Source organism: Microtus ochrogaster, linkage group LG3 (genome assembly GCF_000317375.1).
Source record: "Microtus ochrogaster isolate Prairie Vole_2 linkage group LG3, MicOch1.0, whole genome shotgun sequence".
In the NCBI taxonomy this organism is placed as follows: domain Eukaryota; kingdom Metazoa; phylum Chordata; class Mammalia; order Rodentia; family Cricetidae; genus Microtus; species Microtus ochrogaster.
The window spans coordinates 22,257,375-22,284,922 of record NC_022029.1 but is presented as its reverse complement, the minus strand read 5'-3'; the positions used below and the strand labels follow the sequence as shown (position 1 = coordinate 22,284,922).

Here is a 27,548-nt window from a genome sequence, read left to right as displayed (position 1 = left end):
TTTCTTGACTTTCTCAAAAGGCTCCTGGAAAATTAGCATGGCATCATCAGAATAAGAACCTAGGAGTACAGAGTGAACCAGTCTCTAGTTCAGCATGTTTACTGAGGGAAGGAAGAAAGGGTGGATGTTTTAGGTTTATCATGTAGGTACTTACAGAATGTAAGTAAATTAGAGCTTCTAATTAAATCTTTTCATTTGAAGGATTTGAAGAAATAATTTTTTTTCGTATTATCAACCACCAAAAGTGAACTTTGCAGGCCTGGAGGAGTACATTCATGCCCAACTGTGTGTTCAGTGTAAGGCCCTCACTCAACCCCTCACTGCAGAAAAAACAGAAATACTATTTTTGAGTATCAATATAAATAGAAATTCTTATTTTGTACTTGTATTACAGTTCAGTAGGGAAAGCTGCCCAAAGATAGCTCATTTTCTCTCATCAAACATATATAATCTCAATAAAGTATTTTAAAACAAACGTATGTGTTCACCCATGCAGCAGTGTATCCTTTTTCAAATATTTGCTAAATACTAGCTGGGTGCCAGGCCCCTAGATAGGAAGTAGAGATTTGTTCAGCTTTAGAGAAAAGGTCACTCGGCTCATGAGCTGGAATCTGGTGAAGAAGGCGAGAGGGATAGAAAACATGGTTCCAATGCTGATAGATGCCATGAGACTTTCAATAGGATGTTAAGGTGAAAGTTGCAGAGGCGATCTACAGCTCACGTTTTTTTCCTCGGTATCTCACTTTACTCACTCATTGACGAAAATACTCCCCGTGGAGGCACGAGCCGAGAAGCTCTCTCATCCTGGACTTAAGTGTAGTTCGATTTTTAAAATAAATTCTGAAATTGGAGCATATATGTTAGAATCCTGCTGAGACTTGAAAGTTTCATCGTTATGATAAGAATTCCTAGCTCATACAGGTTTTGTTAACACTAAATCAGGCCACGTATGTTGATTTTCTTCTATAAACCCAGCACTTGGGAAGCTGAAGCAAGAGGATTGTTAAGTTGTAGATCAGCCTAGGGCACATAGCAAGTTCCCAACTCAAAAGCCTAAAAATATATCAGTAATAAAGATGAAATACCATTATATAGGTAAAGTTTCAATAAATAATACAAGCAGAAGCAGAACCTATCTCTTAAGATAGCTTGAGAGATTAACAAGAGAATGGACTTATGAAGAATTTGTAACTACAAAACTGTATCATTTACTATTTCCTTCTTTAATTTATAATTGTAATGTGATAAAAGAAAAAGAAAGTGCAGTCTGAGAAGTAGAAGGAATTTCTATTTCCTCAGAGTTGACTGATCAGGACAGGCAATCAGTTGAGGCAAATAAGTCCACCCCTGAGATGTGTCTTCTACCTTTGATGGAAGGGTAGCAAACCCTGACCCAATGAATAAGCAAGCCTGTGTAAAATGTGTTTGTAGATTTTGTTCACCAAATTGGAGGCAGCTGAAAATTGACTGGACACAGGATAGAAAGCAATAATAAAGTGCATTTGGGTTCAGTTTGTAAGGTTTGAGGCAAGTTTTAGTAAAAAGCAAAATCAGCAATGGAACAATAACCTCATCTGTCGAAGCTCACTGAAGGTTCGGAAATCCAGGCCTATAAGACACGAAGCCTGACTATGGGTTCTGTGCCCAGAAACTTGATCTTATACAGCTCACATAGCTGCTTCCTGTTCTCCGTCACTGGTTTCTAATTTGTGGATGCAGGAAATAGAAAAAAGAAAAAAAAGTTCTTCAGCTGTATCTTTAACAGAAATCCATATCTGTAGTAACTGCTTCACAGAGAAATCCACAATCCTGGGAAGGTCAGTCCTCACAGTCTATAACACTGAATAGCTCTCATTAATGTCTTGGGTTCTACTTGTTCTTAATTGAGCTGCCAGTTTCCCCTCCAGGAAGGCTTAACCTGATCCCCTCAGGTATTTTTGTTCAATTGTGCCAGAAACATCTGCGCAAACGCACAGTAAGTTGAGAGTTCGTGTTCTTGCAAGACAGTCACGTGTGCTGAGCCATCCTAATTAAACTGAAACCAGTGCATTGCAGTGTTCCTCTTGGGGATTTCATCATAAGTATTCCAAAGGTATGATCTGGGAAATGTAACTGGATTTTTTTTCAGGAGGTTAGCGGTTATTCTTGAGTACCTTCTGTGAATCAGGCAGTTGTCTCAGTGGTGATGAGAGGAGTGAAGTCTTCTCTGGAGTTAACCTCCTAGCAAATGAGCAGACAGTAAAGAAAGTAAAACGAACAAGCAAGGAAACATATTGTATGTTCAGGAGTGTGAAAAGATAAAGAAAGAAGCAAAACCATAGAGGAGGGTTTGAAGTATGGACAGCCAGGTTGTCCTAACCTCTTAGATTTGGCAACCAAGGCTTCACTGTAAAGGAGACCCTGGAATAAAAACTTGAAGCATTTGGGATGTGAAGACAGAGAAGCTGATGAAAAGAAGGAGATAGATTGAGAAATAATGGTGGATTCCTGGACAAAATATCTTTACACAGAGAGTCCGTCAATCCAAGCTCCAAGGTGGGCAATACCTGGATTTTTGTAGACTATTCATAAAATAAGACCTGGTGAAATAAGCCTACAGGATCTGGACCAGAGTTTCAACAAGAGTGGAGAGTTAGAAAGTCAAAAAGTAAAGTGGAGAAAACTACAATGTCTTACTCCTTAAAGCATGATCCTCTGGGGCAACAATGAGAACCCCACCTGAGAGCTGATGATAAACATTGACTCTCAGCCCCACCCAAGGCTTCTGAAGGTGGACCTTAGACTTACAAAATGTGAGAATAATTCTTGTACATCGTAGAGTTTACATCATACTAATGCAAGATCATCTAGAACATTCTGATTTGGCTTTCACATGTGAGAGATAAAAAACTTGAAGTTTTTGAACAGAAATGTAATCTGACTGATGTCACATTTTGGCAAAGACATCTTGGGGGAAAAAACAACTAATGTGGCATGTGGAAGCTGGATGTAAGCAAGGAGCCCACACTTGGGACTTGGCAACGTTCTAAAATAACACCACAGTAACTTCCACCCTACTGAAACACAATGCAGACTACAACACTGAGCAGTCTTTGAAACCTATCAAACTATTTTGGTGGGTGAAGATGGGAGATGAGATAGGTAATTCCCAAAAGCCCATAGAGAAACTGCTGGGTCTCTATTTCTATTATCTGTGGTGGCAGGAAGACAGTTCCTTTAGAACTGTTTTTATTTATATGAATAAACAATAGCTTAGGTCTTTGTCTTAGTGTAGAGATTTGGGGGAAAAGGAATAGGGGTGGTAATTCTGGAAAACAGAAGAAACATTAGGTCAGTAGACTTCCTAGATCAGATGAAGAGTCCTCTGCAATGGTGGGCACAACTATTAATATAATGCATCGGCATAATAAGGTTCTCGGTCTGTCCCGTTCAGCTGCCCCACTATAAACACAGAGCGGGCATGGTAAATTTCTCCAGATCTGGTCTTACATACGTAAGTATCAGAGAAAACAATAGGGGCAATGGAGTTGATTATGCACAAACAAGTGATTATTATTATTGCTTTCATGGATTCTAATCTGCATATGAATGTGATAAGAAAGGAAAACTGAGGACACCAAAAGAATGGCAGGAACAATCAGTTATAGGTCAGAATGTGAGCTCGAATAACAGAGTTAAAATAGTGTGAGGCTGGCTCAGAGAGGACATATTTGAACGTGAAATTATAAAGAATGCTGCTGTTTTTACAGATGACAGGGTGGGGAAGTGCTTGCCTGAAATAAAAGGAAAAGCACTCTTGGTAACAAGGAAGTCAGGAGACTGAGAAATCAGTTACTGGAAAAGGTTGTCTATCTCCAAAAATACACAGAGAGCTGGGTATGGAAGAGTGCCAGGAAACCACATGATAAAACCAAGTAGAGCTGATGAGAAGCAGTTAGTACAGTCTGGCAACAGGAGCTCGAAGACTAGAGGATGTCAGTGACAGGCATCCAGGAGTACTGCAATGGTGAAAAGGCTGTCTGCTCCTGATCCAGCCCGATGGTGTGAACATTCTAGCTAAGGAAAGGAGCACCAAATGAGACAAGAGTCAGAAGCACGGTGCCCTGAGGAGAAGCAGGTTCTAGTGAGCAAAAGAAGGTAGAAGAAGTCTTCAAACTGGAAATGTGGGGTATAGGTCAGGGAGCCATCCATTTTGGTTTGCCTAAGATGATCTCATTCTCCCAACACTTTCAGCACCATTTACGTTTCTCCCTTAGGAATTTCCATACGACAGTTAATTGTACAGTCTCCCTAAACACAAGGACTTCACTGATGATGGAACTCCTGAAAGCACAGTAGAAGTATCTGGAGAGCTATCTAAAATTAGCGGATATGTATAATCATATAATCATATGGATAATATATAAGTAAGGTTCTGGGAACCTTGGGCTTGGCATGATGGTGAGCATTTGGTGAATGAAGCCAAACATAACTGTGACTCTAGACAAGGAGTGATGGGGTGTTGATCCAAGAATGCAGAGGGGTGAGCATGTTCCCAGTGGCATATTGAGATGTGGATACCTCTGACCACAGAGACATCAGAGTCACGGCCTGGCCAACTTTGGTCTATAAGCAGCCAATGCTAGAGTGTATTCCTACCTCAAATTGGACGGGGGTGGCTAGGACGGTGGGTGGCTAATACATGCTAGACTTTAATGCTAGAATACATACAGACCAAGTTGTACAAAGGGTGAAAAAGGCCATGAGTACAACACAAATATCAACCACGGTACAGTTGTATTTATTCTTAATCCTGGTCATAGGTACCTCTAATCCATGATAGCCACATTCTCTTTTCCAGTTGGTCCACTTTGCCTCCCCTTACAGTGCTGTAATATCATTTGGCACTGAGTGGAAATGCCAAAGTAGAGGAAACGTAATCAATCTGAAGCTGAAAGATAGATCAACTGCGTTTCAGTGAATAGCATAACTGACTGGGTGTATAACTTTAAAATCTGAATCATCATGGGGACCTTGTGGGAGGGTTGAAGAGGGGAGGAGAAAGGTAAGGAGGGGAGCAGAGAAAAAAGTAGAGCTCAATAAAAATCAATAAAAAAAATCAGAGTTAAAAAATAAAAAAATGGCTATCCTGGGAGGAGGGGGAGGGAAATGGGAGGCTGGGAGGAGGTGGATACATTTTTTTTTCCTTTTCTCAATAAAAAAATAAATAAATAAATAAATAATTTACGAAGAAAAAAAAGAATTATGGGATTAAAAAAAGCTAGTACCTACTATAAAAGATATTGCAACTCAAAAAAAAATAAAAAAATGAATCAATGTGAACACTACTTGAGGAAATAAAACTAAACAGCTCTAGGCTATGAGAAGCCAAGCATTGGGCTGTCATAATGCTGGGCTTAAAGCTGTTACCATTTGCCCTCTCGTCAAAAGATTGCATTAAACAATATGATTCACTTTCTGTCTCTCCAGAAATCAGAGTTTGTCTGTAGGAGTTAGTTATCACACAGCGAAAGAGGGGAACCTCACACCAAAGGGAGAGAGAGAGAGTCCGGGTCCATTTCTCATTTCTGCGGATGTATAGTCAATTCCTTGTGTTTGACGGGTGTTGCCAATCTCTATTTTTTTTTTTTAGAAACTTATTTTAATTATAACCTTGTGCATATTTTGAATAAAAATCAGTGTTGATTCTAATATCTACTCAACAGGAGAAGAAGAAACCGAGAGTTATGAAAGTCTTAAGTATTCACTAGCAGTTTAACTGGGGTTTGGGTGAGTCAGAGTCTGGAGAACACAAACCATGCCACAGCTACAAGTTCTTGATGCTCAGACCAAAAAAAATAAAAATAAAAAAATGTGGTGTGTGGAGTGGATCTTGATCAAAATAATGATGTTTCCTATGGGTGTAAAGATGACACAACTTGTCAGAATATGTGGTCTTAAGGTTGTTTTTTTTTTTCATACTGAAAATTGGATTTTGCAGCCAGAACGTAAACCTTATCTAAAGTTCTTCTGATTAGTCACTTTCAGTTCCATAGTGTCTAGTCACTCACTTCGTGCAACAATGGTGGTTTCTTCCTGGGAGGCCCGTGGTTAGTGCTGGTTTAACACACACCTGCGAACTCAAGCAGGAAACTTGCCCAGGAAGCCTTCACTTCTGAGTTTGTCATGAGTTCACTGTGCTCAGAGCTTCCTAGACAGTAAGAATTTTTAAATGTTCGCCCTTTGCTCAGTTCTTAGTTAAAACTTCCGCAAACTGGAAAATGCCATGTGCCTTCAAAAATTTTGCTGGAAAATTTAAACTTCCGATCCCACTAGAATTGTAAAATCAGTTCACTTTGTTCATCTCCTTTACCCCTAGGGTCAGCCTCCACTGACAGTGGGCCATGTGGCTTTCTCACTTTCTTGTCCATGTTATCAGACAGTATATGTAAATAAGTGCACATTAAAGATTTTAGCTTGAGTCATACTTTTCCTTCTATTAATTTATTTGTGTCATTGTGGAAAGTGCATGCCACCTGCCACCCTTCTTGAATGAAGATCAGAGGAAACTTGCTGGAGTTGCTTCTCTACCCTCACGGTGTAGGTCCTGGGGAGTGAACTCAGGTTGTCAGGCTCGCACTTTTAACTGCAGAGCCATCTTGCTGGTCCCTGGCTCATATTTTGATTATTTTAAATAACCTTGACCTTTTTAAGTTACTACATCACAAACAGGTTTCAGGTTAGAGTATATGACCTGTACACCATTGCATTACTTTCCCAACATTCCATGAACTTGTTAAATGCATTGAAGTTTACTCTATCCGGAAAACAGTAATACTGAACATGCGTTTTTGTGTAACTGTTAGTTTTCTTCTAGGCGCGCTCCTAAAATTGGCGCTGTAAGTTGGAGCACACTCACGTTAGCATATTTACAGCTATATAATACGGTCTCTACAGACATACCAGTCCCTACTGCAAATAATTACCAGTACCCCACTCCTCTCACTTCCTACCCAAAACTTAGACTTAAAGACATTACAGCTATTTTGTTTTTCATTTGCTCAAAATGATAAATGAATAGTGTTTTGCCTCAATCTTCCATTTTCTGACTGTTTTAGTGAAACTGAACATTTTAAAGGTATATTTTGCACATCTACTGGTAGGCAAATTTTTACTTTGTTCATTTCTATTACAGTTTTATAAATGTAACGTGTCTTTTTCTTTTGTGTTACTGTAGATTGAACCCAAGGACTCCCATTCTGTAGCAAACTCTCTCACTGAGCTGTGTCTCTAGCCCTCTCCTTTATATTTAAAAAAGGATTAAAAAAAAAAAGATCTGGCTTGGAACCACTCTGTAACCCAGGCAAATCTTGAACTTGAAATCCTGCCCCAGCATCCTGGCTAACCAGGGTTCCACCATGTGGCACCTGGCCCAGCTCTTTTTTTATTTGAATAATAAAGAAATCTTTTGTCTTTCACAGTCTTCTTTTCATCCTGAATGTTTTCATCATCCTGCCCATTCCCATGTCTGCACCTCTGCTGCCAGGGAGCAATGACAGAAAACGACGCTTGGTCACGTTCCACTATAAATCCACATGCCCCGGTGTGCACTTCAGCACACACTTCTTTTGGCAGCCAATATTTCTACAGAACGGCATTTACTTTGCAAAGAACGGAAAAAAAAATAAGTGGTTCTGTAAATATGTCTTTAAGCCATTGGCTGTTTGCGCTTCTATCCCTGAGACTGAAAAGAAACAAGGATGTAAATCATGATATACGGTGAGAAGCCTCAACATTTTGAAATAATTCTCTATGAGTATTTTCTAATGAAGATGTCAGACTGTCCTGCTTGTTTACTTGTTCCCCTGTAAAAAGTGCTTTTAATATGCACTTCGCAGCCGGGCGGTGGTGGCGCACGCCTATAATCCCAGCACTCGGGAGGCAGAGGCAGGCGGATCTCTGTGAGTTCGAGGCCAGCCTGGTCTACAAGAGCTAGTTCCAGGACAGGAACCAAAAGCTACGGAGAAACCCTATCTCGAAAATCCAAAAACAAACAAACAAACAAACAAAAACATGCACTTTGCATTCTTAATATCTGCACCATTGGTGGTAGTCAGAACCCTGCATAGGCATCATTTGTGCCCTGAAGGCCCCAGAACCTAGATGTCCCTTCAAATCCATAGCAAGTTCTTTCTTTCCTCCATCTCCTCCCCCTCCCTTCCTCTTCATCTAATTTATGAGTTCTTTATTGTACTGCAATTTTCTTCTCCACTGCTCGATTGAATTCTCCAGATGAAGCACAAAGGCCATGATCACCACCCTATATTTCTATTCTTACATCTCCAAATTCATTGTCATTTGGGGCACCAAAACTTCTGATTTCAAATCCTCCTCACTCATTAAATATCTGTAAGTATTATTTTCCTTATTTTGAATCAATCTATATTACAAAAATCCTTTATAGCTCTTCAGTAGGACACTAGCTCAGCCTGAGAAATAAGTAAATAAAGAGTGAGTGCTTCAAGAATATTTGGGACAACAAATATGCTACAATAAAAAATCATTCTTAATCTTAATAGAAAATAAAATCTTCCATTATACATAGTTATAGATACCACGGTCTCTAAATGCAGAGTATATTTTCAATAACTCAGAAACTAAGATAGATACTCACTTTTGAAGTCAAAATGAGTTGGTTTGCAATATAATTTGATCACTTTATATTAATATTTTAATAACATTTAGCATAAACTTTTAAACAATATTTCTTTTTATATTTAAGATGTATGTGCATGTCATGTTGACATGTTGAGATCTGAGTGTGTGTACATCTGTGTGTGTATATGTGTGTATGTGTGTGTGTATGTGTGTGTATGCTGTGTTGCTGTGATGGAGGTTATAGGGCAACTTGCCATATGCAGTTCGGTCTTTCTGCCATGTGGAACCTGGAGATTCAGCTCCATTCTTCATACTATCTTGTTGATCCTGTACATTTTATCAAAAGGTTTTATTTATTTTTTGAACTGGGCTAAAGTATAAGTGACGTAAAATGTAACATCTTCAGTATTTTAAGTGTGCAGTTAACGGATAGTGAATAGATTCACGTTGTTATACAACATCCACACTTCATCTGAGCTCTGTCTTATAAAACTAAAACTGGTTTTTTTTAAGTAATGCCCCCACTATTCCTGCCCCCACTCCACTATCCTTCGCCATTTTACTTTTCATCTCTAGGAATTTGATCATTCTAAATATTACATATAGATGGTTCCATACAGTATCTGTCCTTCCATAATTGGCTTATATAACTTAGCAAAGCATCCTGACAGTTCATTCATGACACTAAATGTGTCAACATTCTCTTCCACTCTAAGGTTTACCTGTATTCACTTCGTTGCATTGTGTTAGCTATTCCTAGGAAGATATAAACAATGTCTATTCACCCCAGAAAAAGTACAATTCTACCCAAGTTCAGTATGGCAAACCAACTAGTTTATTGAGCTTCCTAACAGAGCATACGTAGAGGGTTACTTACGTGACTTGCAAACAGCTGCATCACTGAAAGGTCCTAGCACATCAAGGCTGATGCCCTTGTGGAGAGTTCACATTCAGCTGACTTTCCTTGCCTGTACATACTAGCATCTCCCAAGATCACTGGGAGACATATACAGGACAGCAGAAGGGAACTGCGATGAAGAAATCCCAGTTGAAGATTCCGTGGCCCTTTTCTCCCTCCTGCCAGGGAGTATTATTGCCATTACCATAGCCATCTCTGTTTCATTTTGTTCAATTAGTTATTCAATTAGTTCAATGGCTACCTGAAAACATTGAAAAAGTAAAAACTATTATTACTCCATGATGGTGCTGGGAAAACATCATGCTGGAATGAATGTATTACATATTGCTTATCTTTTCACTCTCAGTGAACTCTTGGAAACATTTACCTCTTGGGAAGTGTGACTTCCATTATCACAAGTATATAAATATCTATTAGAATCTTCCATTTTAATTCTTATGGATTTATATTAGAATTAGAATTGCTGTATTATATGATCATTCAGTTCTCAAATCATATTTTTTAAGAGAACCATACTGTTTCTCTTAGTGTCATCTTTGGCACCAAAGCATCTGTTTATACAAACACAGGACAAGATTCTAATTTCTCTTAATGCTTGCCATTATCTGCCATCACCATGCATTAATCTATTATCTATCTTATTTTATCTATCTTTCTTTCTTTCATCGATCACCTATATATATAACATAATCCATATATATATACATATATATATGTCTATCATATGCCTATCTATGACCTATATATGTCTGTTTTATTAAGAGTGGACATTTTCATTGTTGAGAAGATAGAAATATATAAAACTATAATCAATTTTAATATGCATTTTAGTAAGTTCTATACCATCTAACAAACTTGAATACTATTATATTTCAAATCTATATCAGTAGAAAATTAAGTTTAGCTGGCTTATCATATAAAGTCCTGAAACATAAGCTTTAGTCTCTCCCACAAAATAGTTTGCCCACTACTGATTTTCTAAGCCAGAAAAAGCTGGCAATCGATTAAATCTATCAAGAGAAACAAATCAGAATGCGGAGTGAGGCTTGGGCAATTTAACAAATGAAAATTAAAATTGGTAATATTGTATGATGGCAATCTTGTCAATTTAATTGGATTGAGGATTGTATAGAAGATTCGAATGGCATTCTTCAGAGTTTATCTGTTGGGGCATTTCCAAAGAGGATTACCTGAGGGAGCAAGAGATGCCCTGAATATGGACATAGGCTGGGGGCCCCAACTCAGTAAATGGGGGACAAGGAGAGGATGGTTAGCACAGGAGCTCTCTGCTTCCTGACTGCCGTGATTTGAACATTTCTGCTCCCACACACTTCAACCTTGATACACTGCTCTCTCATCTTCAGCACAGAACTACAGAACCACACTTCCAGGGATGGACACTCCTGATACTGAGAGCCAGATGAGCTGAGTCACCCATCCTGCCATGAGCATAATCTAGCTCGCCTGCTAGCTTTTGGGGGCATTAATGATAATGCCATGTCGTAAGATGGTGGGTGCCCTTCACAGTGTGAGCTCCAGACCGGTTGCAGTGTGTGCAGTGTGTGTGTGTGCATATATATGTGTGTGTGTGTGTGTGTGTGTGTGTGTATACATATATATATGCAGTATGTATATCATATGTACAAGTGATACAATATAAAACAATACAGCATGATATAAGCATTCACATGCTTGAATTTTTCAGTACCAAGGCACAAATCCTGTCCTATCTTTGTTCTTTATTTTCAATTCATCAGCTAGTTGAGGTTAACTGAGGGATACATCAGATGGCAAATGTTTCTGCACTATGGTACTGGCATCTGTTTTGTCAGAAGAAAACATCACTTATCCACTCGCTCTGCTTCTCCACCTGATGCCCTGCCAGCCCCCGCCAGGCTGATGTCTGACACTGAGCTCATTATCTTTCTCGCCAAGCTATGCTTATCTGCCCATATTTCTTATTTCGGTTCAAAAGCACCAATGCCCTGCCCGCTTTACTCTCTGGAAATTGAAGAGTAATTTTTATTGTCTGCGTTTTTCTTACAAAGTGAATTAATTGCCTTACCTCTCAAAGCTGCCTGTGTAGCCTCTCTTCTATTAATTCTCACCTTTCCCTTTTCACTCACAGTTTAGCAATTCGTGTCCTTATTGCTCTCTGTGACTGCAGGAACAACTAACGCTACCTTTCCCCTTCTGCGCATCAATCTTCCCTCACCATAGTACCAAGGGTGATCCATCTTACCGCAAAGGTGTTGAAATGTCCCACCGTAGCTCAGATTGTTTGTGCTGGCATTTAGAGGTCTCTGTGGCCTGCCATTACTCACTCCTTTGCTCCTTCATTATTTTCACTCAAAGAATGCCAATAGCCTGTCCTGTGGGATCGATCGGATGCCTTCCTTTTCCTTTCAAGTGCTTTTATTTGGCCAAAGCCCGATACTTTGTCTTAACACCCCTTCCACATTCTTTTCCAGGCACCCACCTCTTTTCAGCCATCAGTGCATTCTGCTATCTTCTTTTGCTATTTATAGGTTGATTGTGTTCTGTATCAGTAGTCACCGAAAAGTATTGCCTGCTTGCTTTCCAGAATATTGAGTTTTCTATGAGCTCTTTAAACACATCCATCCTCATATCTGATCTTATCTTACAGTTATGCTTTTCTATGTTGCTCCAGATTGTTTTCTACTTGGATTGGGATTTATATGCACACACTCCCTATTGACTAGTTTCTCCTGTGCCTCTAATAACTCATAAATAATGGCAGTGTTCTGTGGCTTCAATGAATTAAATTTTAAAAGCTGTTTCAAGTGTAATTCTTAGTGTCTGTTTCAACATGAGTGACTAAAATCATCTTTATTAGAAATCAGTCAGGGACTATTTATGGGTTCAGATCTCTCAATTCTAATGTATGAACTGTCCTAAGATGTACCTCCTAAAGATGTGATGTATTTATGCATGTCTTTCAAAATGATGCAACCCAGTAACTATCTTTAAAATGTCACAGCATCTATAATGTTTTATAAACAGGCAAAACTCATTGATTTCTGGCTAAACTTAGTCTCATGTGTGTATGTTGCTAACATATGTGACTTTGTTTAAGAAATATTGAAATGAGAATTCTTTGGCACTTTTGCCTTGTGTATGCTAGGTAACTGTTCTGAAACTACCAAGACACACCTCAGTTCAAATTAAATTTATTTATATATATATATATATATATACATTCTAATCATCCTAAATATATAACTATGTAACTAACATATAACTAAATATATAAAATATATACAATATGAACTTTTATATATGTGGTTATCAGGATGATTAGTTTTACATTCTTGCTTTATGTTTTTTTCTAGAAACTGAGGAAAAGGCCTTAAGGTCAGACATAGGCGAAGACTACAGACAGGCAAAGTTAGCACTTCCCTTAGGAGCTTACTTAGAAAACATCCAAAAGGGCACGGTACTTTTGCTCTTTGCCTTGAACACTGGCATCTTAAGTTTTTAAAACTTGAAATTTTATTATGGAATTTTGCACTGATTGTGACATTTAAAGGAAACTACAAGAAACTATCATCATCAACATAATCATCGTTATCACGTGTTTGTTTTTCTTGTTTTGAGACAGTGTCTCTGTATGTATCTATTCCTGGCTGTCTCAGACCTCACTATGTAAACCAGGCTGGCCTACCTGAGCCTGCATTCAGAATTCTGTGATTGAAGTTGTAGATCACCATACCCATCAATATTAGTTATCTTTATGACAGCGTTTTGTGTCTTTGTAAACATTTTACACAATATATAAACCTGAAAAGAACTGTGAGAAAGGGCAGAAACAAAAATAAGAAATAAATAGCAAATGAAATGAGGAATGATTAAATACCTGAACACAGACTTTAAAAAGCATCTTCACTTTATCAAAACACAAGCATGATGAACAATGCTGCCCCCGGTTTAGCTTTCTGACCTATGCGTGGGTGCCGTGGGTGCATACGGTAGACAGATGTACGTTGTCCCATAGACTGCAATTAATTCTGTTCCTTGAACTAGCTCGAGAATGCTGGGTCTACATGCTCTGTATCCAATTCCTTTCCTGATTTAGTTGCACACACTGTACCACCCTAAGGACAATTTGCCAAGGTTTACTCTCAAGGGTTTCCAAACTATGCCTTCTTAAATAAAACAACATATTAAATTTAGTACACAGTGTTCTGGCTTTTGAGACAGGTGAACAGGAGTAAGTGCTGAACTCCCCTGCTAACTAGTCTGTCAGCTTAGTCATGATCCTGAGAAGTTTCCAGATCCATGCCCCTGAATGGAGAACAAGATTTGTGATTAAGCATAACAGAGGAAGTATAAACTAAAATGTGGAAAATTAAAAAGAATTTAAAAATCATTAAGTTTCGGGGGAGGACAGTGAATGAATTCTGTTTTTATGTTTCTAACCTTTGAAGTGGAAGCTTATTGCTGTGAATATGTAAATTTTATTTTTAAAGAAAACGGAAAAGTGTCATGGAAAGAATAGATTACCACTAATTGCTCTCTCTAATTGCTTCCTGTTCCCAGAGCACAAAGCCAATGACATGCCCTGGTTGACTTACAACTTGTGCCTTAAGCTTGAATGCATTGTTTGCCCAGTGATACATAAATGGGTAGGTTGCCTTGATATTGGTCATACCAAAAATAGATTGCACTTAATATTTCATGTATTTGATTCTGAATATAAAAGATTTAGTCTACAGAAAGGTTGTGAATTGTACCCAAGCTGTGAATTATATCCAAGCTGTGAGGCACAAGATACCTTTATCAGATTTTCAACTCAAAATGTTTCTCTCTCTCTGCTCCTCCATCAAGGACACATGGCCATGAAGCCCCACAACAGAGTTTTGTGTATAAAAATTATGAGCACAACAATGCAGGAGCCAGAACGGCCGAGAGCTCAGCACAATGTTTGTATAGCATCTAGAAATGCACTGCTTGGAAATCAGGAGTCTTACCCAGAGCTCCCACAGCAGGCTCCCACTCTGCATCTTCTCTGTCCCATTTGGTAGTTAGCTCAATCTTCTAATCGCCTAGAAAATGCCTTCAAAATCATTCTTTTATGTGCTTTTCCTATTTCTATACACTTTCCTCCCGTGACCACAGAAGGAAGAGTTAAGATTACTCTAGACCTTTCTTCCTCTTACACTGCATGTCTAGTCTTATTGGTTCTTTACAAGAGTTCCACGTCCTCAGACTTCCCGAGTGTTCCAAGACCGGCCCACCAGCATCTTTTTCATGGCTTATGGTAGGGGTCTTCTGTCTGCTCTGCTGCAGCTACACTCCTTTCCCCTTGCTGTTTCTAATGTGAAAATACCATGGAACTTACTCTTCTACCTGACACCACTCGTGGCTTCGCACTTTATTCAGGGTGTGCATTATAATCTTTTTAACCTTGTCATTGTCTACCAGATTGATTTCCTTCTAACTTGACTTATTTGACTTTGGTGTGTCTTTTATATTTCTCCCAGTGTCTTTTCATTGTCTGTATCTGTTTTTTTTTTCCTATATAGGTGTCTGATTTACTAATCACCATCCTTGAGGCCTGTGCCAATGTAATCTTGACACTAGGTTATTTCATGAACATCCTTTTTTGTAACCTCCTAAGATGTATTTTATTGTGTATATTCATTATTCAAGGAAATATGCTACTTAATGCTATTTTCATGCAAATATGTACTATACAATGACCATTTCCAATATACCCCCTCCCTTTTTACGACTTCTCTCATTGGTCCCCTTTGTTCCTCTAGACACTTTGATGTCTACTTTCATGTTAGCACCCTATTTTTAAATGCAATACCTTTCATACTTGATTTAAAATTCCATATTTTCCTTGCTTGATTTTATTATTTTTCTTAGCAAATACCACTTTGTAGTGTGGCTTTGCTTATTTTGTTTGACTTGTTTCCTATAGTAGACTGTAAGTTCTGAAGGGCACGAGTTTTACCCTTTCTCCTCATTGATGTCTCTCTGATGTCTAACATAAAGCCTAAAACAGAAGATTCTAGAAATCTGTGGATCTACAATATGAATCGCTGATTTGGGAAATGAATGCTCATATGCATGCCACACCTCCATAAAACTAGAAACAACATCCTAGAGTTTCTAGGATAGTGTTCACAGTCTTCCCCCAACCCTCTTCCCTGCTCATTTTCATTTATCTCTCAGTCACCTCCCCTAATGTAGATTCCAGGGAAACAGCATATTCTGACTTAAATGGTCATAGAATCTTCTTGCATATTCCAGAACCTTTCAAATCATTCTATTCTAGAACTTGCATGATTTTTCACATCATCTATGTTTTGTCTGTGTCAAAGTTCATCTATTTTTATAGCCAGATAGTATTTTACTATATAATAGAGCATGTAGTATCTATTTATTCTTTTGCTGACAGTCACCTACATGTTAAATAAAACCAATGTGAACACTGATATGTAAAAAGATTTTTTTAGTTTGTTTTCTATTTTAAGCAGACTCCATGATGAACAATCATAAATTTTATAGTAACTATTAACACAACATTAGCCCTTTCAATTATGTAATTCGTAATTATGATTTATTTTAGAACATTTTATTATCCCCAATGGAAACCCATTATTAATTGATTAAATCTGCCCACTCAGCCCAAACCATATCCCTAGCAACACCCATCTATTGCCTGTCATTGTAGACTTGAATATTCTTTACATTTCACAAAAGTTTTACCAAACACTATGTGCATTTTATAATTGACATGTTTTATTTGGTATTATGTTTTACTAGCTCATCCATATTGGATATATTTATACAATTGTTTCTAGTTGTCAGATTGTATGTCATTATGTGAACTATATCATGGAAGAGAGGCACAGACTGTTCCATATCAGCTACCAAAGAAAATATAATTCATCTCAGTTTAATAATATCAACATTAAATCTAGAGCAGCCGCTTCTCCCATACTTCCTTTAGTTCCTATGAGATAAAAGTTGGCAACAAGGCAAATTAAAATATCATTAGCAAATTACATTTGATTAAAAGGAAATGGAAAAAATCTGTGTTTGAAGAATTAAAGCTGCCCATTAATAAAGTACCTTGTTCATGTAACCTTCATGTGGGACTGGGAGTGGCTAAGAGCATCTGTTAACACATATGTGCATAATAACACCTTATCCTTTTGTCCTGCACATACTCGCTTTCTCCCTTCATGTGAGAATACGTTTATTCTTTACTATGCTTATTTATTTTCTCTTATTCCTATCTTTATTATGCAGTTATTAAGCAAACTTTTATAAATTGTTAATTCCTAAACTTAAGGGGGATTTTTTTTGTCCTTAAATATATCTGCAAAGTGTAGCTATGAAAATAGTTAATTTGCATCATAAAAACTGGAGAGTTACCTACATTTTTGTTTAAATTCTTGATTATGGATGTTACATATTGTAATATATGTATTTGTTATTCATATAAACATTGTCCTGGTCTCCAAAAACCTGAAACCAAAGATCCTTGGAGAAATGGCTGGTTTTCAGACAGGTGCAGAGAAAGTAGAAGATACATCATGTCCAAAGCTGAAGAAGCTCTAAAATAACAAAGGAATCTGGTGTCATGGGTTAGGAGAGCCAAGCTGCAATGTGTTGCGACAATAAAACCTCACAGGATTTGAGAAATGTGAAATGTGAGCATATGTAAGACCTAGGAGTCCATCTTGATACATAAGAACAACCAAAGAAATCATGGCAGCAGAGAAGCACATCTTCCTTAGAAGGCAGTCCTCAGTGGGATGTGTAGATCCTTACATTCTACCAGCCCTAGCTGACCCTGGCTCCCCTGTGTGCTGGCAGTGAGGTCAGGTGGATGTCATTGCATCCTGACAGGTTGTAGTAAGATGTGCATTCCTCCTCCATGTCAAACTTTCTCCTCCTCAGAAAACATCTGACCAGACAAAATACCTGAGGATTATTTCTCAAAACTATGAAAGCCATGAAAAGCAATCAAATAAAGTCTGTCGTACTCCAGAACAAGCTAATGACAAACAACAACTGTGTGTGATGTTACATACTGGAGAAAATCTTAGAACAGAAGAATAAAGACATTCATGTACAAATTAGAAAGGTCTATATAAATCTGGAGTGTAATCAATAAGAAAATAACACTTGATACCCAGGCTTTCATAACTGTTCCCTAAGGACACAGCATGGTAACCATGGAAGAAATGGGAACAGGAAACTATGTCTCCATCACAGCTTTTTAAAACTAGAATTGCTTTAAAGTAAATATTTTATGCAAAAGAACCAAAGATTAATTTCTGCATTCCACTACTTTTAACATTAACTGTTTTTTTTTAATTTTTTAATGATTTATTTAACTTTATTTTATCTTCATTGGTGTGAAGGTGTCAGATCTCGTGGAACTGCATTTTCAGACAGTAGTGAGCTGCCATGTGGGTGCTGGGAATTGAACCCGGGTCCTCTGGAAGAGCAGTCAGTGCTCTTAACCGCTGAGCCATCTCTCCAGCCCCTTAACTGTTATTTCTGACCATGGAAAACCAAAGTTTACTTTCTCCCCTCCCCCTCAACTTCATCATCCAAATATATGCTTATTATGCTTTATCAATATATATTTGCATACACTGGTCATTCCCTAAATAAACCATAAATAATTATCTTCCATTTATGTGCGTGCTTCTTTTTTCTTCTTTTTTCTTTGCTTATTTCTTATATAGTTGGTACTATATACTATATATATATATATATATATATATATATATATATATATATAATATATATACTACCTCTAGCTTTGCGTGGTGGTCTAAGTGCCTGTTCAGGATGCTCGACTGTGTCCAGTACTCTATTTATTTCTGCCTACATGATGAAGCATCTGCTTTACATCTTCCTTCACCACTCTTCTCCATGCCTTCAGCCTGCCCCTCATTTCCTGTACTTTTTGTTGTTCAGTCACAACTTTGAGAGAACATAGGATCTAATAAATTACTAATGAGATGCCAGTTGGAGATAGAATTTTGTGACCTGTGTATCTGGGTGCGTCTTTATCTCCCACACCCTTCAATATTTTAAATGGACTTTTATGTGGTATCTAAGATGTCTATGGAGAAACATAAAATACATTCCAAACCTTTTTGTCTGGCCTCTGGTGCCTTAGAATCTCTTCCAGTTCCCTAGACTCTCTTTATGAACCCTTGTGCTCTGTAGTCTTTTGATTTCTTTGTTTCCTCTCTTTTGTTGTACCTAGTAGATCACCAACCTGCAACTTTATGTTCTTCAGTTCACAATTTTTAATAATTAGGTTTCTGTTTTATCTTTAAAATTCTGTATTTATTTTCTTTCTGTAATTCTTTAGAAATTTTGTAGGGACCTTTCCACACTGATATGTCTTCATATGTTTTTATACTAACATATTTATATTCTTAGGAAGTTTCTATATTTATCTTCTAAGATCTTCTTTTCTATATCTACTATCTTACTTTTTAATGGCCCTTTTAATTCCTGAATGATGAACTTGTTGCCACCATTGCTCACTTTGTTTCTTTCTATCTTCTTCTCATGTGCAGTCGGTTAGATTTTGCTTTTCCTTTTCTGCTTGCTTTGGACATTTTAACATTAAAGACTTGGGCTTTGGGAAAAGTTTTAAATATGAGTGTTGCCTCATATTTAAAAGTTCAAAACTAAAACATGGACAACCAAGTTGGAGAAACAGGGGGGCAGCAGAAGAATGCAGAATAGTTGCTCTCAGTGGAAGAAAATACTGATGAAAAAAACAGAAAGAGGATCAAACTTGATACATTGCAAAACCAGATTAAAATAGAATGAGACTTTGTGGTTGTAACTTTTAAGACTTGTAAAAGACAATATCCCATAGCAAATACGCTCCTCGTCTGGCTCTTGCAATCTTTCAGTCCTCTCTTCTGCAATGATCACTGAGCCTTAGGTGCAGGAGTTGTGTTGGGATGTATCGACTGGAACAGAGTTCCGAAACTCTGCATTTTTTTATTAGTTGTTGAAAAGAAAAAAAATTCCGCCTCCTACCCTTTTCCCATTTCCCTCCCCCTCCTCCCACACATCGCCCCCTCCTCCACTCCCCTCGCCCTCTCCCCCACTCTATTCCCCCTCCCTCTCAAGAATGAAGAGCAGTCCAAAAACTCTGCATTTTTAATAGGTTGTAGTTTTCTGTTATGATGTCAATAAAAGTTTCCTTATGAGGGGTAAAAAATATTCTTCATCATAGTAGATTATACCAATTGGCTATCTAATATGAAATGATCAGCCCCCAAAAGATATACATTCAAGGAACATTATATAGACAGAGCAGGTTTCCATATTTAAGAATATGTATATGTGTATGTCAACAATTAAAGCAAAGGAAACAATGAACTTGATAGGAACAAGGGCTACATGAGAGGGTTTGGATGGAGAAAAGAAAAGAGAAAATGATGTAATTCTATTATGGTCTAAAATTTTTTTTTAAAAAAGTATTTACAAAATAGAATGAAGAGGCTAAAATAAAGGAATGAAAAAAAACTCCCATTCCATAAGAATGTTCAGCCTTAGAGAGGAAACTCGGGGAGAGCTGGTGCTCTATGTATCAAGGTTTACATCCACAAAAGGAGAGGATCAAACTCTGTCAGGCAGCTGCCCGGCTTCGGCTATCTTCTGCAATCTCTAAGAGATCAAGACAGTTACCCACCCCCAGTTCCTTTGAAAGTTGTTTTCACCAAACTGCAGCATTTTCAGTTCACTAAACAACACCCTCTAGCATTTCATTGGTGAACGAGCTGAAGCCCCAAGCCCACACTTACTAATGCTCTTGCCACTACACCTTCTAGAAAGGGATTAACAAGGATATCAGGAGGGTTGTAGCACATGCTCCCTAACATCCTTTGAAGTCCCCCAAACCAAATGAAAAGGAACATGACAACTCTTTGGAGAAACAAGATGTGTGTTTATCTAACTCTGAAAATGTCACTGAAACATGTCACAAAAGCTGCCTAACTCGCTGAAATTGAAGTGTATTAGATTTTACACAGCCAAAGGATGACAGTGAAAACCTAGAGACAACCCGCAAAAGACATTTCGTACATGTGGCAGAGAATTCCTCAGTGCCAGAGTACTTTTTGTTCAAAGTACTTAGAAACATTCTTCAGAGCTCTAGAATTACAGAATTTAACAGTATGGCTATAATGTTTTCTCAAAAAACACCACACAAGAATGCTTTCAAATTCTAATGATTCAAGACTAAAAAGAAAATGTCCTTTTTGTCTCTGTCATGGAGACCATAAAAGTTAAGTTACTCTTATTTTTTAATACCTTTCTCTTAAAAAGCAGCAGACTATTTCTTCCATTTTCAGAGGAAGAAGAAACAAAGATAGATTCTAACATGAAAATAAGGTTGTATTTTAATACAAGTATTTTCTTTCTAGTCCTATACAGGGATATTAGTAAGGAGATGACACAGTTGCATTAAATGGGCATACCATGGGTTTAGAACTGCAATTCAGTATGTGAGATAATTCTGTTTCTTAACAAATGTGGTTATGATAAGATATCCAGTTTTGCTGAGAACTGGTATACAAGGGCACACACTAATCTCATTATGGTTTTGATTGCTTTTATATCATTACTCTATTTATAGAATTATGTTCTTTAGGAACTCAGTGTATAGCTATACACTTCATCTCTTATATCTATCTATGCTGTAGGTACCAAGGAACTGCTACCCGACTCCCTAAAAACTAGAAAGTAACTTATTGAAGATCAATTGGAAATTTACCATTATAATCAGAATCAGCAGCACGTGGTATGGTTCCCTTTCCAACACCATTTCCAGTTATGTGTTCCAGTTCTAATATATTTTCTAATACATGCTTCTTGTGGATCAATTAGATGTTCTTTAGATAATTCACTCTTTCACTTGCATTTTCAATTCTTGAAATTGCCATCAATTTGGAAAATGAAGAAAGCTTCTTAAATCAAAATAAATTTAATCTTACTAAATTGAAAATGTACATTATTTGACAATTTTCTCTTCCTGATACTGCTGCCTGAAGGACAAGCTTTCTCATAGATCAGAGGAGTTGTTTGGAACTCAGCATCACATTTGGGCTTGAACTCCAGGTCTACCACTGTCTGGTTCTGCACATCAGGACAAATCATGTGACAGCTCCTAACCTCACTTTCTTGACTTGGTGTTCTTAACTTGCAAGAGGATCATATTTAGCTTGTGGTCTCAAAGAGTGTAAATAGAGAAGGGGGCTTGCCTTCACTATGTCACATTCATGAGGCAGGTCTCACAGACTGTTGCATTTATGATACCCAGACTTCTGTGTATTCTACACTTGACCATGTGATGAAAGGAAGTGGATTAAGAAATTGAACTGACTTTCAATGTTGCCCAAAATGATCAACGTGTACTGGATTAGCTGGGCATGGTGGCATGTGACTTTCATTATAGCACTCTCATGGAAGAAAATAACAGCTCTGAATGGTAGGTAACCTTGACTGTTTGATGCCAAGAAGTCAAACATACTTCTTCATAAAATTTTGGTACAAGTGAATTATAAATATGAAATGTTAAGTCCCTGGAAATTAATTTGAACTTTACATTTTTTATAATAAAAGATCAACCAAAAAAATCAATAAATTAAACAACTCAAGATTAAAATCTTATTTTTTTCTCTTGATCAAATATATTTGATTACCTTGGAGAATAACTGAAGTATACTCTCTCCAAAATCTTTAATATAAACTTATAATGTTTTTCTTGGAAAGAAAAATAAGTGTAGAGAACTCTTACCTGGGGAAAGAAAAGTTGTAATTCCGTATATGTGATTGCATAAAAGTGTGATTGCATGCACACACACACATATATGTATGTATGTATGTATAACTTGATAAGGACCTGTGGAATCTGCTGTTTCTGACAACCTGAACTCCATCTCATGATAAACATGTATGTTTAGGGGAAGAATCAACTCCAGAATGTTGTCCTCTGACTCCACTCACACTTTGTAACATTCACAGCATACACATACATGCACACACGTATACATACACCCTAAATAAACAAATAAAAATAAATCTAGTGTTTAAAATTAAAGCTTAAAGATAAGAATATATTATTAAAAATTAGCCATAATCAATCATAAAAACTTCCATGTAAACAAACAAGAACATGCGAATAGAAGACTGTGTAAGCCAATTCCATAGTCGTCGCTGACCACATTGTCAAATAAACAATATTCCAAATGTCTTCTGCAGTTATATGACTGATGTAAGTTTACTGTATTCCATGAAGTATGCTGCACAGGTTGAAGTAATGAAGGAAACATTAAGCACAATTCAAATGGGTCAGACTTTTGAAACTCGATGAACAGGTCATTGGTTAGATTTATACAACTGGCTACTGATAAACATAGCTAACTATATACAATCTTTATTATTGCACAGGATGCCTTATCAAACTTGATGGTAAAGTTGTTGTTAGTAAGAGGCAATAAAAGGTTTTGGCAAGATAAATTAGAATAATTATGAAAAATGTAAGTGATTCAGCTTATTATTATACCTTCAATGGTGTCTAGTGAAAAATATGGAGCAATTTCATCTTCCCGGGGGAAATGCTGTGTAGAAAAACGAGGAGATCAGAACAAGACTAAGCTGTGCTCAAGCTACATCTCTGCCTGTTCTCTACAACCCATCGGAATCAATTATTCAGTTCATCTGAATCTTATGAATAAAATCAGAATGCAGAATGATACCTATCCTCAAGCATACAAGCAAAGATGGATACTTCCCTTTTATTATGAGTTTCTTTTATTCATTCATCTTTACTTCCCTGACTGTCTGGCTTGTTAAACAAAAAGAAAATATTTCTATGCATTTTATGAGGAAAAATGCAAACACACCTCTTTTACAGAAATAATTTGAACAGTCTCGTAGAGCCGAGGCAGACTAGAAAAGTAAACATCCGTAAAGCAAAATTGCCACAGTTTCCCCTGATATGAAGCCCAGGCTTGGGTATTTTTCAAAGACTCTATTTTCAAAAAGCTGCTCATAATCCTTTGACCACTAATATTTATGAAAAAGACCTCTTTGTATGGTGTGAAAAATACATTCCTTGTGATATATTTTTTTACATAGTTTTATTCTTTCTGAGTTATGCAGGCATTTGAAGAACAGTGGGAGCCTAAGTAAAGATATTTTACTGTCCTAATACCCCAATCTTTGCAAACCTTGACTTCTCTGGAGCAGCCTTTGAAAGACATATTCCAGCATGTCAGATGTGTATCGTATCACAGCTGTGATGTTCCTGGTATAGAATAACAATATACGAGGCTGTTATTTTAATACATATTACGTTCTTACTTTATACCTTGTATGTCACTAAATATGTCAGATGCATATATTTTTTAGAGTACCATTTTATTCAATTTTATATGTAATCATCAGTTAACAGATTCAGTGTGGCAGCATAGTTTTAAAAGGACTTGTTTCCTGAGCCAGACCTCACTTGAATGCAGACTCTGCCATTCATTAGCTCTGTGACCTAGAAGAAAAGCAATCTAGCCTTCAATTTCTTCAACAGCAAATGCAACTTGAAAATTTATCTTAAATAGCCATCAAGCTAGGTAGATTAAAAACTTAGAAAAATTCCTACTGTGTAGTCATCACGAAAGTGTTGGTAGATACACTAAATAATGCTATCGGGGCCGGGCGATGGTGGCGCACGCCTTTAATCCCAGCACTCGGGAGGCAGAGGCAGGCGGATCTCTGTGAGTTCGAGACCAGCCTGGTCTACAGAGCTAGTTCCAGGACAGGCTCCAAAGCCACAGAGAAACCCTGTCTCGAAAAACAAACAAACAAAAAAAAAATGCTATCGGTATCAGGTGCCCTTGAGAGTTACTGGATAACTAAACAGAAACAACAGAACACTGAGATAAATGTTGCTGGGGCCACTTTTCTTGAGGAAACATATATCTTTTTACCCCTGATAAGGCACTGAGGGCAAAATAAGTGATGGATTTTACCCAAATATAGCCCAATGAACAAATAAATTTCCTTGGGTTACTTACAGAGCATGGGTTCTTCAAAGACTGCATCACCAAACATCACTCAAACCTGGGTGAGGGTCCCTAGAAGATGTATTCTTGGGAGATTTGTAGATAGCACATTGGAGATTCTTTCCCCCCAGCTTTTGGGTAGTGCTTATAGAATCTCCAGAGCAGCCTGTCTCTCCATGGTCCTCTTCTGTTCCAAGTCCTGCTTCCTCTTCTTTTTTAGTTCTTCAAACTGTTCTTTGGTTGGCAGTGACATCAAACCCAGTAATTTTTCCTGCACAAATAGTGTAGCTGAGTATCTGATCATTCTCTGTAGTCGCACAGTGTTTGGATGTGGTGAAGGGTCCTGGTTCAAGCCCAAAGTTAAGATCTTCTTGCTCAGAGCGTCTATTAGCTCATACACTTTCTGCACTTCCACTCGGAGATCATTGGCATGCTCCAGACTGTGGGTTGTCTCCCCAGCATTTAAAGACGCTGCCATCCTGATGTATTCAGGAGCTTTCTGGTCAACTTTCTCCATGCAAAGTCATAGTTTCTCGTAGAGCTTCACGATGTCAGGCGTGTGCTCCTTCTCGTCCATCTGCCGCTCTCTCTTGAGCAGCTTGTTCTTGCAGTGTAGGCAGCAGCGGACGCGGTCATCATCCTTCTCGTCCAGGACTGAGCTGACACTGCTCATGCTACTGATGCTGCCCCGGCGGGAGCCATGGACACTGTTAGGTGACTGGTTGGGGCTGGTACGGGTGCTCAGGGAGTCCTTGCTGGCACTGGTGAGCTTATTTGCCAAGGGCAGGCCAATGAGCTCCATACATTTCTTGCACATGATAGACCCACAGAGGTGGCAGTGGTGACGACGGTTCCTGATACTGAACTTATTCCCACAGTCTGGACAGAAAGGGACATCCTGGTCATTGACCCAAGGCACCACGGACTTTTCTATTGCCCTAATCTTTAAAGTCTCAGTATTTGCTCTGTCAAATGCAGTGAGCTTCTCCAACCTGATTATTAATATGTTGACTTCAACAACATAGTGGTCAATTCTTGCAGCACGATGTTTTTTGAAGTCAGAAAGATGGCTTCTCACAGTACCTTTAATTCCAGCACTTGGGAGGCAGAGGCAGGTAGATCTCAAGGCCAGTTTGATCTCAGAGTGAGTTCCAAGACAAAATCGCATAGCTAGACTCAAGCTCCTGGGGTTCCCACATGTAAGGATCAACCCCTCCATAGCTGAATGACTCATATCCTTGGGCCCCTGGCTCCACTCGATCATCCCCTTCGCGCTTCAGCAACTTGTTCTATGCTTTCCTAGCCTTCTGAACAAGATTTTTAATTTGTCCTTTGACATCATGATCTTCTGAGTGCTCGTCTTCATAATGTGACTGCAGTTGGTAGAAGGGCACAGGAAGCCTTCCCTCGCTTCCCCTGGGTCATCAAGAGAAGACATAGTTGTGCTTCTTTTAACCCCAGGAAGGCAGGAACCCCATGCCAAGACAGCTTGATTCCTCCCAAGGGAGCAGGATTCTCGCAGTGTTAGCTTAAGCAGGCAGCACTGGATAATTGGGAAGTGACATTGTGGCCTTGGATGAGATTTCCTCTCTTTAGCAGGAGGAATCTCTACCTCAGTCCAAAATGGTGATCCTGCCTCCAGGAAGCCTCAGAATGAGACTCTTTTCTTGGTTTTGTTATGTTTCTTTGTCTTATTTTTTGTCGTTGGTGTTTGTTCAAGACAGGGTTTCTCTGTGTAGTCCTGAGGGCCCTGGAACTTGCGCTAGAGACCAGATTGGCATCTCTGCCTCCTGTGTGTCAGGATGAAAAGCATGCTCCGCCATGCCTGGCTGACCCTGGTGCTTCTGTGTTCTCTTTACTACAAATCTGATCATAAAAGTCTTTGTTTCCCCCCCCCCCTAGAATTTATCATAACTTTTGTTGACTCTTAACAGATTGTATGCAGATCTTAGGAATTGTCTCTTACATTGATAAACATATACCAGCTTCTCTTTTCTATACATATATATTTTCTTGTTCTTGTTGTTGGTTTGTTTGCTTGCTCTTCAAGACAAGGTTTCTCTGTGTAGGACTTGCTGCACTGGATCTCACTCTGTAGACCAGACTAACCTTGAATTCAGAGATCCACCTGCCTCTGCTTCCTGAGTGCTGGTATTAAAGGCATGTATCACCACCATCCAGCTTTTATTTTAAAACTTACTGTATTTTAAAAATTTACTGTATATCATTCTACACAGTTATATATTTTGTCTTTCTATTATTCTATTTCTTCAGTTACAAATCTTTCGTGTTTATGTTATGGGAATAAACACATTTTAGAACTTTTGTGCATGTATTACCATAATAATGTCTAATGGTGCACAGATTCAAAGTTTTTTCTAGAAATCATAAGCATGAGTCAGAACATTTTAAATTATATTTATCATAATTTTTAAGATTTTTTCTTATAGCAGTTTTAGGGTTACAGAAAAATTGAAAAGTACAAAGCTTCTATTTCCCCGCACAGTTCATGCAGTATCCCCTTTATTTGTATCTGCACCAAAGCAGCATGTTTCTTAAAGCTGGTGAACCTACAATGATACATCATTCCCCAAAGACCATGCTTTACCTTAGGATTCACTATTGTCCCATGTGGTGACTAGGGAAAATGAGGCAGGGGAATTGCCTTCAATTCTGGAAAGACTGAACTACATAATGTTTTCAAAGTTTACCTGTACTACACAACAAGACCCTGTCTTAAAAACATATATACAGTCAAAAGAAAAAGAAAGAAAGAGGGAGGAAGGGAAGGAGGGAGGGAGGAAGGGGGGAGGGAGGGAGGAAGGAAGCGTGGAAAAAGTAGTTGAGGGGAGGAGAGAAGAGTAGGAGAAGAGAGGAAGGGAGGGGAAGGGAAGGGAGGGGAG

At 38.1% G+C, this 27,548-nt stretch overlaps 1 protein-coding gene and 1 pseudogene across 1 annotated transcript in view; one reads left to right on the top strand and one right to left on the bottom strand.

Annotated features, from left to right (window-relative positions):
• LOC101992329 (glutamate receptor ionotropic, delta-2) overlaps positions 1 to 27,548 on the top strand; it is a 344,620-nt gene that overhangs the window by 129,826 nt on the left and 187,246 nt on the right. The gene's annotated exons all lie outside the window — the stretch shown is intronic.
• Positions 24,791 to 26,083, bottom strand: LOC101988374 (annotated as a pseudogene).